At 39.1% G+C, this 16,025-nt stretch overlaps 1 pseudogene; it reads right to left on the bottom strand.

Annotated features, from left to right (window-relative positions):
* LOC109490924 overlaps positions 1-15,218 on the bottom strand; it is a 158,427-nt pseudogene extending 143,209 nt beyond the window's left edge.
* Between the last annotated feature and the right edge of the window lie 807 nt (positions 15,219-16,025).

The raw sequence follows: 16,025 nt of genomic DNA, 5'->3' as shown, positions 1-16,025 counted from the left end.
CACGTTTGCACTTCTAATTTTTATGCATATAAACTGGGTGCCTTACTTTCCAGCGAGGAGGTAAGGGAGTCTCAGCAGTTTTTCAATATTTCTCCCTGTCTTTTTCTCCTCCTTTATGCATGTATCTGTGTGTATTATACACATATCCCCCTACATATACCTACATATAAAAATATACAAATATATACATATATATTTTTGTAGGCTTATTATATGTACATGTATGCAATGTTATATTAAAACACACAAAATGTTATTTTATACATATTTATTTACATATGTAAAATAGGGTTTTGTATTGGTTTTGTAGGAATATTATAGATCTAACCACTGAAACAGGTAACATTATACCAGCAAAGCTATAGAGGTAATTGAAATATACGCGTGACAAATCCAGAACTCAAACTCAAGCCTCTCTAATATCCAAATCTAAATTCTCCCTGGGATATTACTGCCACTACTACTACTAACTTACCTTGATTGAACATTAACTATATGGTAGGAAAAGTTGTAAGTATATTATATGACCTGTCTCATACAACTCTTACAACAACTCTATGAGGTAAATGACCATTTTTTTTAAAGATTTTATTTATTTATTTGACAGAGAGAGAGACAGCCAGCAAGAGAGGGAACACAAGCCAGAACGCCGGGATCATGCCCTGAGCTGAAGGCAGACGCTTAACGACTAAGCCACCCAGGCGCCCCGAGGTAAATGACCACTATCATAACCAATGATGACTGAAGAAATGAAAGTAGAGAGAACTAAATAATTAGTGTAAGGTCACACAGCTAGTTATATTTGGCAAGAAGTCCCAGTGTATAGAAATATAACATTAGAAGAGGACTTTCTCGTGAAGATACTATATGTGTTTGAGAGAGAACTCCCTGGCACCCATCATAGTCCTACTTGCAAATGTTTCAATGGTAGGAGTATTGTGTATTGGCTACTGATACAAAGTCTGGATCCAGATCTCTCCAACTGAAATCTCAGCTCCAGCACACACGAGCTGTGTGATCTTGGGCAAGTTACTTAACATGTCTGTGCTTCAGTTTCCTCATTTCTAAAACTGAGGTACTAATAATGAAAAATTAGTTGATGATTAAATAACAAAACTTGTCTCCCTTTACATAAGCCAGGCTTTAGTAAATACTAATTACTATTCAAAGAAGTAATAATAATAATGACAAAATGTCAAATAAAAAATAACAGATAAATGGAAACATTTGCTCTTAAGTTAGGCTGTAAGAAAGAAGAAGACTTCTGTTGGCAGTTAGGCCTTTTGTTAACATTTTGAGTACAGTGAAAATTAAAAAGTACAATAGAAACATAATAAGAAACTAATTTTATTCTTTGACACTTCATAAAATAATTAACTATTTGGTCTTCTATTTCTACTTAAATCAAATGAGCTTCCAATTTTTTGCCAGGTGAGCCTTAAAATACAAGCTCAATTCACACAAAGGAACTGGAATCACTTTTCTAGCATTTACGAAAACAACACCAACAAGATATAAAAAAGGCCACAGGTATGACCCAGAGAAGTCTGAAATGTGAACAGGTGCTTGCGAGTTGAGGGGACAGTTTTTTCACTCCTCCAAATCAACATACACAAGTCCGCAAGCTTAACAACCACAACTCATCCTCAGTAAGACATCTGTACCACATCTGGTAGGACAGGAGCTTGGGATGCAGAACGAAACAATTTTATAATTTAAAGGGCCATTGGTCCAAAATGAGGCAATGGGGGCTCTGACAGCAGGAGTGACAGACATCAAATGGCTCAAATCTAGGTCTCCAGACTCATAGCTCAGTGCTCTTTCACTCTATCACCTTACTTCATTTATGTATGTGTGTGTGCGTATTATGCATGCATATGCATGAATATCTGTATGTGAATGTATGTGCATGAACACATATGTATGCATGTATATTTGTGTATGTATGTATACACATATATCTCATTCTGTATATTCTATCAAGTACCGACAGCTCTGTTGCATAATTTATGCCATGAATAATTGATAATATCCATGGAGGAAGTTTAGGTTAATTTACATCAAGATTTTTTTTTTAACACATTTAGCAATTTTCACAGCTACATATATAGCTGCCCGGATATAGATTTGGCTTTTGTGTGCAGGATTTTCTTTTACTGATGCAGTGCTGAACTGCAAGGGCATTTTCAAAAAGGATATCTTGAGAAGCAAAAGCAAATGACACTGTAACTGAAGTCTGCATTTTTGGTGAGAGCTTTCCTCTGCTTCTGTGTCATTGTGCATAAGACAAGCTGTGCTGTGCTCTGCTGTTTCAGACAAAGGAGCCGGCAAGAGAAAGGCTACAAGTCTTTGCTCTATTTCTCGTCTATTTATTCACACATGATGTGTAAGACCAAGCCCACCCTCTTTACTCTCATAATGATAGGTAATTATAATTTATTTCTTTAATGGAAAAAACATACTATGGCTTACCTTTCACTGAAGCAAAAAGCCATTACAACTACCCCGTGTACTGTTTTCCTTAGTAAAACTCACTCATCTAATATCAGGATAGCATTTGCTTTCATCTTAACTCTTTCTTTTCCCCTAGACAGTAAGCTAAACTCAGTGGTGACAAAGATCATAAGGGTCCCCTGGCCCAAGTGCCATAATATTCTAAACCTTCCCTTGTGTCAAAGTCGGATCTGCAATTCTGGTACGCTAGATTGGATTGGATTTGTTTGCATTGCAATAACTCTGTGTTTCCCTGTAGTACCAGGTTGCAGAAAATTGAGGGATAATGGTCATATTCTTTCACTTTGATCTTTATTAGAATACGATGTTGGTAATCTACTTGCTGGCAATTTCAGCTTTGTTAGCAGGGCGTGTGCTGTTGTAATAAAATGATTGACTCAGCTTGCACATGAAGGCATTCTCGGGCTATTGTGCGAAATGCGGTACGCAGGTTTGAGGTGGTAAATACGATAGCCAGGCAGACGAGTTCTCTTACATAGCAATGGTACAGTGCTTGGCACACTGCTGGCACTTAGGAAGATGGATGAAAGAATGAGTCCCACTGGAATCATTATTTTCTTATATCTGTTTTTCCAAAATGACTTACCTCTTTTAATTTAATAAGTGTGTTACAACAGAAAATTTGATTATACAGGTATCTTTTGGCCGTCATTATTCATTTTACATACATAAGCATGTCACTATTAATATTTAGATTCACTGGCTTTTTCCTTCCATATACAAATGAGAGCACATAGAGCGAACTCTGGGAAAAGCTGGTTTGAAAGTCTTCAAATAATAGTCCCAATAATAATATAAAGCAGTTATCATTGAAGTACTTAGTATATACAAAGTTAGATCATTTAATTTAATTGTCAAATAACCCTAGAAGAAAGTCATTATTTTTCTCACTTTATAGACAAGAAAATTGATACTCAGCAAATTTAAGAATCAATGATGTGGTAATAATAATAATAATAAGTCATAAGTATCCATTGAGCAGTCTCTTATGCTGAGATCACAATATTTTATTTAATTCTGACAATGACCCCATGAGATGAGAATTGCTACCTTCATTAACAGATGAGGAAACTTGAATAAACTGCCCCATCACACAGCGAAGTGGAACAGTCAGAATTGGAGTCCGCTTCTCTGCCCCCTCATACTGCAACCGTGTTTTATCCAGCAGAATCTGCGTAATCACACCGTCTTAGTAAAAAACATATAAAATGGAGAACTACGGGGGCTTTAGAGAGATTCTAGTTCTGCGATCTCATTCTACAAATGAGTAAGCTGGACCTGTTTAAAGCTCATTAGCCAGATGGGGATTTCAAATCCGTTTCCAAAGAATTGAGCTGTATGTCGTTTTTTATTTTTTTATTTTTTATTTTTTTTAAGATTTTATGTATTTATTTGACAGAGATACAGACAGCCAGAGAGAGAGGGAACACAGCAGGGAGAGTGGGAGAGGAAGAAGCAGGCTCCCAGCGGAGAAGCGTGATGTGGGGCTCGATCCAAAATCACCGGGATCACGCCCTGAGCCGAAGGCAGACGGTTAAAGCCTGCGCCACCCAGGCGCCCTTGTATGTCGTTTTTTAAAATTGTGTTCATTGGTGAAGTGGCANAGAGAGACAGCCAGCGAGAGAGGAAACACAAGCAGGGAGAGTGGGAGAGGAAGAAGCAGGCTCCCAGCGGAGAAGACTGATGTGGGGCTCCATCCGAAATCACCGGGATCACGCCCTGAGCCGAAGGCAGACGGTTAACGCCTGCGCCACCCAGGCGCCCTTGTATGTCGTTTTTTAAAATTGTGTTCATTGGTGGGTGAAGTGGCNCGTTTTTTAAAATTGTGTTCATTGGTGAAGTGGCAAACCAATTCAGCCTCAGTGAAATGACCAGATATTTTTGGAATGATAACCAAGCCTTATAGACCTGTGTGCAGATAGTATGAGAGAGATTGTGTGTGTGTATAAACTGAGAAGAATATCACCCAACTCCGAGGGCAACAGAAGGTTACCAGTTGACCTTTTGCCTTCTTTCGGGAAGCATAGAACGGCAAGGAACAATTCAAGCTTGGGAGAAGAGGACCCACAAAGTGCTATTTGTTTTCTCCCATTTGATTTCTATATTCAGCTAAGCACTTCCTTGAAACTGATGCCCAGAGCTGTCATTTATCCACTTTGCCATTATCACATCTGAATCCCGCAGGCCCACTTCAAACGCAGGGGAATACAACTGCAGATTCTGAATGGATTTCCTCAACAATGCTGCCCAATTGACTCACATTTAAAAATACTTTGATCGACCCATCCCTTTGTCACATGAAGCTAGAAGCACTAGAGGCTGTTGGAAAGAAGGGCCTGGTTCCATGGCCAGATATGTTGAGTTCACCAAAAAGAGATATTTCTTGTCTCTTTAGAAGAAGAATTACATGCAACGGGAAGATTAATGTTCCTCTGTCAGAAAGCTACCTAGGAACAGGTGCTCCCAATTAATTTTCATGAGCCATATTCACCCTGTGGTTAGATAATTAAAAAAATAACCTGGGTAAACCTTCTCACGCCAATCTAGTTAACCACATTTGTTGTAATGAAACAGCACTTAGGAATATTCTGCTAAAAATGATTTTTATTCTGGTATATATTTCCATAAATAATATTATTGATGTTCTAGATTTTAAAATTAAGTCAGAGCTATCCCACAAAACAAAGCATTTATATAATGGAAAATACACCAAATATGGAAAAGATAAAAATTTCAATATACAGAAATATGAGTATGATTTTTCATTCTATTTCTGCATATATATTGACATAGATGTAATCAAACATTATATGGGATTTTATGAATTGATAACACACTCAATAAAAAAGTAATTTAACCAACTAATATACATAGTCATAGCAAGCTAATCGGAAAACCACAGTTAAGTCAAATATAAGCATCACTTTTTTTATAGAAGTGAAGTATTTTGCTGATATGTATTTGTTATTTCTGTTATTTCTGTTTGTTTGCTTTACAATTCAAAGAATTATATTAATGTGGTAATTGATTTTTGTGGTTGTTACAGAGTTCGAGTGCCCTTGGGGAGGATTTTAAATATCATGAAACCGAGTCCCTTCCAGTTTTCTTTCTCATTAAGACTGGAGAGACCAGCCCCTTTGCAAAGATTTGACTGAGATATAAAAGAGACAATTATGTGGTCTATTACCAATTCTGATGGACCTTATGGTATTTAAATGAACAAAGCTCTCTTTGTCATTTCATTAACATGATTCCTTTTCAGAGAATGAGCAATTCTCATCTATTTCCTCCATTTTGGGAAAACAACCAATTTTTCTCAAGCTCATTTGAAAGGGAAGAGGTTGTTTGGTCTCTCCGTAATTGATTGAGAACGTGTATGGCCTCTGAGTGCACCTGCCTCTGCAGTTTATTTAAGGCTACACTAGCGCGATAAGTGGTACGTTATAATCCGGTGGAATAACCGGAGGTTGAAAAGCACAGAACGTACGAACCCTTATTGATTTCTAATTCCATGGCGTTTGTTAGTTTGTTTTTCTCATTCCTTTTCTTTTTCTTTCTTAGCAAAATGAAATGAGTAACATCGGTGACCACAACATATTGTTCTGAAAGGGTTCACATTTAATATGCTGGATTCCTTCTTTTGAAGTTTACTCCATTACAAGGATTTTAGTATTTGCATATTCTTTTTCTTTGTTCCATTTAAAAAGTAAATTTATATATCAGGTAGTATTACTAACATGCATGCATCCAAATCTCCCATGTTTAAAAAGCCATGACAGGCATAAACAAAAATAACGGATCCATATGAACAATGAGCTTTTCTAGCATTTCACTCTGGTCAATTTAAAAAACTACTTAGGCTCAGAAGTAGTATTATATGTACACTATGTGCATAAACATATCCATTTATTACTTACGGTGTCCAATATAAAGAGCAGAGAGGATTTTTTGTTTAGTTAATGTCTATAGAGAAACCGCCTTATGCCCTCTTTCTTTAAGGGTCTGTGCTGCTTATTTAGGATTCCACCTTGCATAAAACATAGAGCCACAGCTTGAATCTACTCTTCCTCTGTGAGTCTTCCAAAAGTAAAAGAAAGCGGTTAAGATATGGTGAATCGAGCATTAATTAAGAGAAAGGTCCAAATCTCTGCACAATTAAGTTCTTGCACAACTGAATGGAAAAGAACGGGAGGAAGCAAATTTCAAATGCCCTGCTGCAGATGCTCTGTGGAATTCTTTGGGATTACCCACGGTTCAGGGCTATTTCACCTAGGAGCTTTTGCTCAAGATGGTATCTCTCCCTCTGCTTCTCATTTACCAACTTTAACTAACCCGTGGGACCCTTACCTTAGCTAAATCCCATTACCTTAGCTAAATCCCATTTATCTTTTGAATAGAGGTGGATACAGATTTTGTGGGGCCTGAAGCTTTGACTGCAGCTTACTTTGAGAAAAAATATATACAATTACAACTACAAAAGGTATAGTGGAAGCAAACCATGATTAAGGATGAGAAGAGAAGTCAAATTACTGCAGGCTTGAGATTTAAGCCACTCTCTTCTGAGCTCTTATAGAATTTACTAGATGCTTAAAGGGAAATGATACCTTGATTGTCTCTTGGATTTTCCCTCCACTTGTACATTCCCAGCCCTCCTAGGGACCTTCTCAAGAGAGGAGCTGGAGAGGTAAAGCTTCCTTAGCATCCTGGCACATCTGCCTGTCCCTTCAAGTCACACTCAAAAGTCCTTTCCTGCTTTCCTCTTCCCCAAGGTCTGCTTTCAGCATCCCTGAGCTTCCATACCATCCTGTGCCCAGGATGCTATCCTGAATCCCAGTGTTTCCCATCTTGTATTGTAAGTGCCTAATTACAAAAAATAGGAATCTTAAGGAAGAAAATGTGAATTTCTCCCCATTTTCTAGCACGATGCTTGTAATAAAGTATGTGGTGAATAAATATTTTCCAATAACATCAAATAATTATGTACCGCTTACTAGGCGCCAGGCTTCATTCCAAACATTTTATATATTCACTATGATATAGCTATGATTATTAACATTAAATAGATGAGGAAACTAAAATGTAGAGAAGTGAAATAACTTGTCCACGGCCAAACTGCTAGTTCACGTTGTAGCTGAGATTCAAACCCAAACTGTGTGCTAAGGCAGTCTCTGCTCTCAGCCCTAGAGCTGCACCACTGCCTCTCAAAATGCCTGCAGAATACTTCCTTTACTTCGGCTTTGAGTGGCATTTGAACTCTATGCCTCAAGGCATGGTTTGTTACAGTAACCAGCTCCTGATTATTCAGGAATTGATAATCCAATTTGTGGGTTTTTGAAGACTCTGCAGCCTCTTCACCCCCCTACAGCTTCTTGCCTGCAGGGAGCATTTACGCGCTTGTTAGCACCTCCCCAGAGATGGAGTGGAGAGGCGGGAGGGCGCCATGACTGCCCTTGCCCTGCACACCCTCCAGTTATCTTCCCTGCTACAGGGGAATTGAAAAGCTAAGGTTGCAGTAGCTTGTCAGTACGTGTGGATTCCAAATAGGATGCACCCCCTTATTGTCTACACTTAGCCTTTTTACCCCCAAAGGGTTGAAATACAGACCAATTGTCTTCTCAGAAAGCTATGTTAAGCACATAAGTAGAAGCTTAGAATATGCCCCTTCAGTAGATTGAAAGAGTTTTCGCAGGAGTGACAGGATACAAACTGTATTTAGAGAGGATTGGGAGATGGAGAGCAGTGGACAAGGAGATGGAAGAAAAGGAGGTCAGTGACAGGGAAGCAGGTATTCCACACTTGCCTTGTCCATGTGTCAACCATTTTCAGCATTTTACTTTAAAATAATTATTTGCTGAAATTGATTTTGTCTTAATTTTTCAATCCCACGAGTCTCTTGACAATGTATTTTGAGAAGCTTATGAGAAAAACCTTACTTTAAGTTTTGAAGATAAAATATACATATGCAATTAAGGTCACCAAAAATGGTAATTCATTATAGATGTTCCCTAGCCAGCAAGCAAAGTTTACTAAAATTTCCCTATACCAAGGCTTATTTCTCTTCTGTAGAATTTTCTTTTTGAAAGAGTAAGAAATATTAGGCCATGGGGAAATTTGTCTTGCAATTACAGACATCTCAAGAGGGATGGCTTTTCTATCCAAGAGATAGCTTTTGTGATTTTGTAATCCAGACTGTATATGTTTTATGCAACATTAATCTGCCTCGTTTTGCTCAGATGAGAGGTTTTATATGTCATTCCCAGGAAAAACTGGTGACCATAACTGCATAATGAAGTTGAGTTCCTAGTAGCTTATGAGGATTGGGTTCCTGAAATTTTTCAAAGCATTCATGGAGCCTCGCAGCCACGAGCAGAATTATTTTGCAGTAAAATTTCATTCATTTAGAAGGCACTCATTGGAGTTTATGATCATGTGGCAATAGCTGGAGTGACCTTTAATAGGGCACTACCTCCCTGGGCTCTATGAAAGCAACTGAGGAAAGTAAACTCTTTTAGAGCATGTGTTATCACTTTAGAGGCACTATTTTAAAGGCTGATAAACTAATTAAACTAATTAGTAGCTCCCCTTTTAAGCAGGTGTTCTAGAACTTTCTAAGTATCAGGGGTATTAGCTTAGTTTGAGTTAACTTATGTTATAAACTACCACTTTATTTTATTCTTGCAATTCCAGTCAACACCATCCCTTCGTTTGATGCAATTTATTCTATATTGACTTAATACAATAGATTTCTGTCTATCTAAAAAATAGAATGGTCTTTGGCAAATACTCACTGACATCATCAAAAATTATGCACTGGGTACTTTTCAAACTTTGGCCATTTTGGAGACTTTAGGAATGGGTTTTTATATAATACAGGTTTTTAGTGCTGAAGCTGGGCTGTCTTTTGGTAATTATCAGATTCTTTGTCATTCTGTTTATTTTCTGGGTAGGAAATGCTTTTTATTATATGGGATCCACTTTGTGTAGCATGGCCTAGAACTTGGTAGATGCTCATTGTTTTTCTTGAATGAATGAATGAATGAATGAATGAGTGGTTCCCGCTCTTAACACGCTGTGCCCTAAATTTGAATAACTTTGGAGACTACACAAGCATTTGGTCAGGAAGATCCTGGCATGGAATTCCAGCTAAGCAGAAGGGAGCTAGCAAATAGCAAGGTCCCAGGCAAGCAGAGATGCTGAAGACGGCAGGAAGACAGTGGGCTGGGGCGAGTGCTGTATAGACAGAGAGGGTCCTGAGTCAACAAGGAGGAATGGCACCATCAAGGAAAGATCCACCTCTGGACCCACAAATGTTCACTACACCCAGAAATCAGTGAAAGTGAAAAAGGAGACTATCTCCATGTAGGAAAACCTCTGCATTCTTTCATTTAGCTTTTTATTCAGTTGTTGATCTCGATTATTTATTACATATTATTATTCACCAGATTATATTAGCTGCTGCTTAAAACATACAGCTTCTGGGATTTGATAGTTGGTTAAAAGATGTTTACTAAATAGAATTGGTTTCAGATAAATGGTATAAAGAGAATAAGGCTGAAATCAGTCTGGAAAAAGGGAACAAAAGGCCAGGCAAGGTGCTTGTGTATATAGTAAAAAGCCATGGATCTCTTCCCACTTTCTCTCTACCTTATTAGTGACACGGAGTGTATCTGTCCTTACCCACAACAGTTCTGCAATCGGGAATGCCATCCAACCTTATTTAACATCTTCTAATAGAATTTCTCGTTGTTCTTTCCATTCCGAAAGTAGAAGAGTGGGTTTGAGTTGGAGAAGGTTCTACGGCTCTTGAAGAAGTGGACTCGACATGACACAAGGTCTGCTCCCATCTGGACTCAGTAATGACTACAGAGAATTAGCTACGGGTAGGTGAACGACAAAACATACAGCGTGACTAATTTACTATCACTCTTGTGTTGCTCAGCTAACCTATATAATCAAAGGGTAAGAACAGGCCATCTCAAGAGCAGGGAAATAAGCAGGGAATTTTTCCTTTATTAAAAATACTTTGGTTTTATTTTTGCGTTTGTACTACTCTAAGCAGCTGAGTCTTTGGTGAGGTGGAAGTTTTTCGGGTCACACCTAAAGGCTTATTTTAGGTGTAGGTAAGAGAACTGTCACTGTGAGTCTTCAGAGTCGGAAACTCTGCTTTGCATGTAAGAAGATGATCATCAGGTGACTTGAATGAGTTTGAAAATGCATATAGATGGGGGGGGTGTCCCCTAAACTTCTTAGGTAGTAGAGATCACCCAGACAGGTTAGCTATAGGGCACACAGTGGGGTAGAAAGGGAATGAGATCAAAGATGAATCAAACTAAAGAGAAGAAATGTGTACTGATAAATCTTGAATTGGGATCAGAGGATCAAAGAGAGTAGCCATGGATCAAGAAGAACCAAATAAGTTCACAATGAAAGTGTCCTATTGATCAGTGGACCTAACCATGTCATTTATATTTCTGACTCTTGGTTTTGGCATTGTTAACTAAGAAACATAAGCTGCCAGCATCTCCTTCAAAGGGATAGTTCATATTCCTGTTGAATATGAGTTCAAAGAAGACCTGAACTTTCAAGTCCTTTGGAGTAATTACAATAATTTAAGAATCTTGGCCATCTCTAGAAACTTTCGGTTGTTAAGCCATATCTCACCGCCCAAAACTTGTCTCTCGCGAAGCCAATAAGTACTGACAATTATTTATCAAAAAAAGTTACTAAACATTTTTATGTAGTCTATATACTTTTAAAGTCAGAGGCTTTAGTGTTCTTTTGAAGAATAGAATTTTCTATTTTGGATCTTGTGTAATTAAAATGTTCTGGCTCATATACAGAAAATCAACTGTTGCAAATGTAATCTGTCAAAATTGTCAGTTTTTTATAAGTTTCCTTCATAAAATTTCAGTGACAATGAGTATAGGGCAAACTGATTACATAACTTAGTGGTATGCAGGTTATGGTAAAAAAGAAGCCAAAGCTACTTCTGTAAAAAAAACAAAAACAAAACAAAACAAACCAGTATATTATTTGACTCTTTATCGTACAGTACAGGCCAAAATTTTATAGATGTTCAGAAGATATCATGAATAAACAGTTGTAAAGCCCAGGAGTTTGGCCCCAGATTTGCTTGGGCTTCTCTGACTGCAAAGTCATTGCTCTTTTTACAGCACTCTAAAACCAGCAAACACTGGTTCAGAAAACTAACCTAACCAGGTAGAAAAAGGGAAAAATAAATGATTAAATACCAAGCACTGAGGTCAGAGAACACATTTTCAAGACAAACCTCAAAGGTGGGCAACTGTCTCTTTCTAAGAAAACAGAACTTGCAAAGTCAACTCTGCCATTTTTGGCAAAAAAATACCGAGTTTACACTAAAGACAGACAGAAACTGAGCTTTAGAAAGATTAGCTGAAAATATTTATTTTTAAGAATCTGCTGAGGTAAATGAAAGGTCATTATTAGTGAAAAAATCAAATCCAAAGATAGTTTACACCTCTCTTTTCTCTGGAAACTCTAGTCTTTTATGATATTACCCAAGAGCAGAAACTGTAAAATACCAAAGGAAGTCAGACTATGAAGTGATAGAAACAAACACATGAATCATTGCTTTCATATCCTGATAAATCACTTGTATTCTTACTCTAAAATGCTCTTAATTTCAAGTACAAAGCTTCACACAGGTGAAATGAAAATTGAGGGGAGGGTTGGGGGACTTAAATGGGTTCTCACACAATAGAGTAAGATGAAGGGCTGTTGGGGGAAGAGAGAAAGGTGCAAAGCACTAACAGGGCACTAGATTTCAGAGCTTTCCCTTATTGAACTCAAAGATGGGTGCAAGCAGAACACTGTCTTCTCTGGGCTCAGAAAAATGTCTAACTATGAACAGTGTTCTTATGACAATAGACAATTTGTCTAGTTCCTTATCTTTATGTGGACACACACACAGATACAACTTGAAATCTCCCTATGTACCCACCAACATGCCACAAATACACAGATAGGCACATGCACATACACATCAAGAACATGCATTTGTACAAACACACGCACCAGGGGCACACACATCACCCATGAACTCATTATAGTGCATATACCATGCTCACACATATAAACGCAAGTACAGGTGCATACCACACAATGCCTACCTATGCACATGCACACGTGCACACGCACAAAATTCATACAGGCTCTCATGCACACACACACTCATGCATGCAACATTCACACGCCTATATTCTTCACATGTGCAGACACATGGGAACAACACTAACACAGGCATATACAAATATGTTAAGCAAGCACCCAGATACACATCACACACACACACATATGTACATACTCACATGCATTCATGCACACATGCACATAGACCCACATACAGATACAGTNCTCATGCATGCAACATTCACACGCCTACATTCTTCACATGTGCAGACACATGGGAACAACACTAACACAGACATATACAAATATGTTAAGCAAGCACCCAGATACACATCACACACACACATATGTACATACTCACATGCATTCATGCACACATGCACATAGACCCACATACAGATACAGTTACCCACATAGGTGCACAAAACAGTGATCAGAAAATTCTAGAGAAATTAAATATATGTCTATTAAAAACATTGGGAATTTTTAAGTTTAAAGGAGAGCAACGAAGAAAGAAAAGGAAAATCAACACAAGAAGGATGGCATAAACATGGTTTCAAGCCCCTGGGACCTTCTCTGAGCAGAACGGAGGTTTCTCTTTTCACTCAACAGGGACACAGTATTAATGCCATAGCAAGTTACGGTAGGTGTGTCTGACTCCTAAATGTCGTGCAGCACTGCTTAATCCTCTAAATACACAGTTGAGTTCCCAGCTGAGTTGAGCAATTTGATCAAGGTCACTGGGAACAGTCAACAGTAGGAGCCCGACAAACGAACACTCGAGCCTGAACCGCCAGACCACTCCCTTCAATTCACATCAATATTGCCTTTCATACACAAGAAGGGGGGATGGATTTAAAAATAGAGATTTATCCATTTAAAATTCTCTTGAATTCATCATCACAGATTAGAAATTTGACAGTGACGAGGTGCTCATAATTTATGTATGAAGCTGTTGCATTTGAAGTGTGGACAGCACACATGGAAGACGGAGATATGTGCCCATAAGCGGCGCACTCTGCATTGAAGACGTCCAGTGATCAGCCNGGTGATCAGCCAACACGCTCTGAGGAGGCCCGACAATGCCACATTAATATGATTAACGGATGTAAATGAGAAAGAAAAAATTTTTCCAGTGCTCCATCTTATATTTTAATAATTATTTTTGTCGTTGGGCGAAGAACAGGACAGCCATGCTGTTGGTGTGCAGATGTAAAGCGTAATTCCTTAGCACCCTCTTGTGGTGATTGTAAAGAACAACTCGCTGATCAGTGACTAGCCTCCAGCTCCTCCCCCGTATTTCTAATAATGAGCCCCTGCAAATCTTCTGTGGTGAACCACAACTGATTGCTGATATTTAACAGTTTTTAAAATTCATATGTTTTAATTCATGACGTAATAATATCACAGTCTATTTCACAAGATAAATGTATGAGATGTATGAAATAGAGATGGTGGGAAAAACTAAACATAGGTCAGAAATTTGAATTTTTCTGGGGTGCCTGGGTGGCTCAGTCGTTAAGCGTCTGCCTTCGGCTCAGGTTGTGATCCCAGGGTCCTGGGATCAAGCCCTGCATCTGGCTCCCTGCTCCACTGGGAGCCTGCTTCTTCCTCTCCCACTCCGCCCACTTGAGTTCCCTCTCTCGCAGGCTGCCTCTCTCTCTCTGTCAAATAAATAAATAAAATCTTAAAAAAAAAGGAATTTGAATTTTTCTAAAACCAGGGGCCAAAGGAAGATGTGGGCTGGGCCCATGGAGGAGGCAGGGAGGGGACAGAAACAGCTTTGGCTCCAGTGATAAGTGTCTGTCCCTAGTGTCATCCTGGGAGGCAGTCAAGGCTTGCCTTCTGCCCTGGTCTGAGGTTGAGAGTTTAGACTGGTCAGGGGGAGATGGCTGCTCGGGAGGAAAGAACCATCTGGTTACCTACACAGAACTGTTCCCTTAGTGGCCACAGGTAGGATTTGCAATTGAGGGAATTAGGGGTGGAAGTGTCAAAACCGAAAGTATGGAGGTAAAAAGTAAAATTTCCTCTCCCCCCCCCCCCCCCCCCCCCCCCCCCCCCCCCCCCGGCCCCCAAAACCAAATTCTTGAAATGCACACACTTTCTTCTTTCAAATGTAGAAGTCTCTCTCTGGAAGTGCTTACAAGAAAAACGTCATCAAAAAACCTTACCTGATAACATTCCTAGTTAGCATGCTAGCGGGCATCACCTGGGACTGCCAGGTGTTTGTGGCATTAGGGATCACAAAGCCAAACTCTAAGATCCATTTTTCTAGGCATTGCCCTTAAAAGTAAACTTTTTGTTCCAGGTGGAATTTTTCCTATTTTCTCTGCTGAAGACAATTTCAATTTTGGAGACACTGCCCTACACTTGAGGGTATTCTTGGGAATATGGGCTTCATGCCCCACTCCAGGGACTGACAGGTCTTCTGTTCCTTGCCAGAGTATCTTCCCTGTCTCAGCATCCCGGAGGCTCATCCAATTGAGTTTGAAGCCTCTCAGGATCTCCCTGGTCCGATCCTCCTTGGCTGACATGTTGCAGGGAGTCTCCTGCCGGGGCTCTCCCACCCTGGCCCAGTGGAGCCTCCAAGATGTTCTGTGCAGGAGCATATGACTGGGCCCAGCTCCACCTGGAGAGGTTGGTGGAGCAGTGGCAGAAGCGAGGCCTGGACCAGCCTCTCCTTCCCCTCAGCTCCCACTTCTGATCCCTTCTCCTTCAACAATTTAACATTACAGACATGGTAACGTCAGATGATCCAGCTGTACCAAATCCCCCCCGAATGCCCAAGTGTTTTCTGAACCCAAGGATAATGCATACACCATGTACTTGGATTTGTTTTAAATAATCATTCCATTAAACTTCCCTGACTAACTTTAAAGAATTATCCAAATTGTATCGCACTCTTCCTAGCCACTTTTTTCTTACTATTTACCAACATGAGGTTTGGACCGTTAAAATTAGTTCCATCGCTGTTCCGCACACATGACTTCTTCTTTCCTAACTATGTTCTTTATTTCATGAAGGTATTTCCAGCTTCATCCAATATCTACTCAGTTACTTACTGCTCAACTGTACATAACTTTCTTGGATATATCCAGCTTCTTTGGATCAGTGACTTCTCTTTATTCCAATGGTCACAATTTGAACCTAATAAATTAATTGCTCTATATTATCTTTATCTCTAATAATGTTTCCATCTTCCAGCTTACACATCTAACCACCTAACTATGTGCTAAAGGAGGAATATCTATCTATCTATCTATCTATCTATCTATCTATCTATCTATCTATTGTAGGCAGAATAATGGACATCCAAAGATGTCCATGGCCTATTGTCGAAA

Source organism: Ailuropoda melanoleuca, chromosome 4 (assembly GCF_002007445.2).
Source record: "Ailuropoda melanoleuca isolate Jingjing chromosome 4, ASM200744v2, whole genome shotgun sequence".
NCBI classification, from domain to species: Eukaryota; Metazoa; Chordata; class Mammalia; order Carnivora; family Ursidae; genus Ailuropoda; species Ailuropoda melanoleuca.
This window is presented reverse-complemented; position numbering and strand designations above follow the sequence as displayed.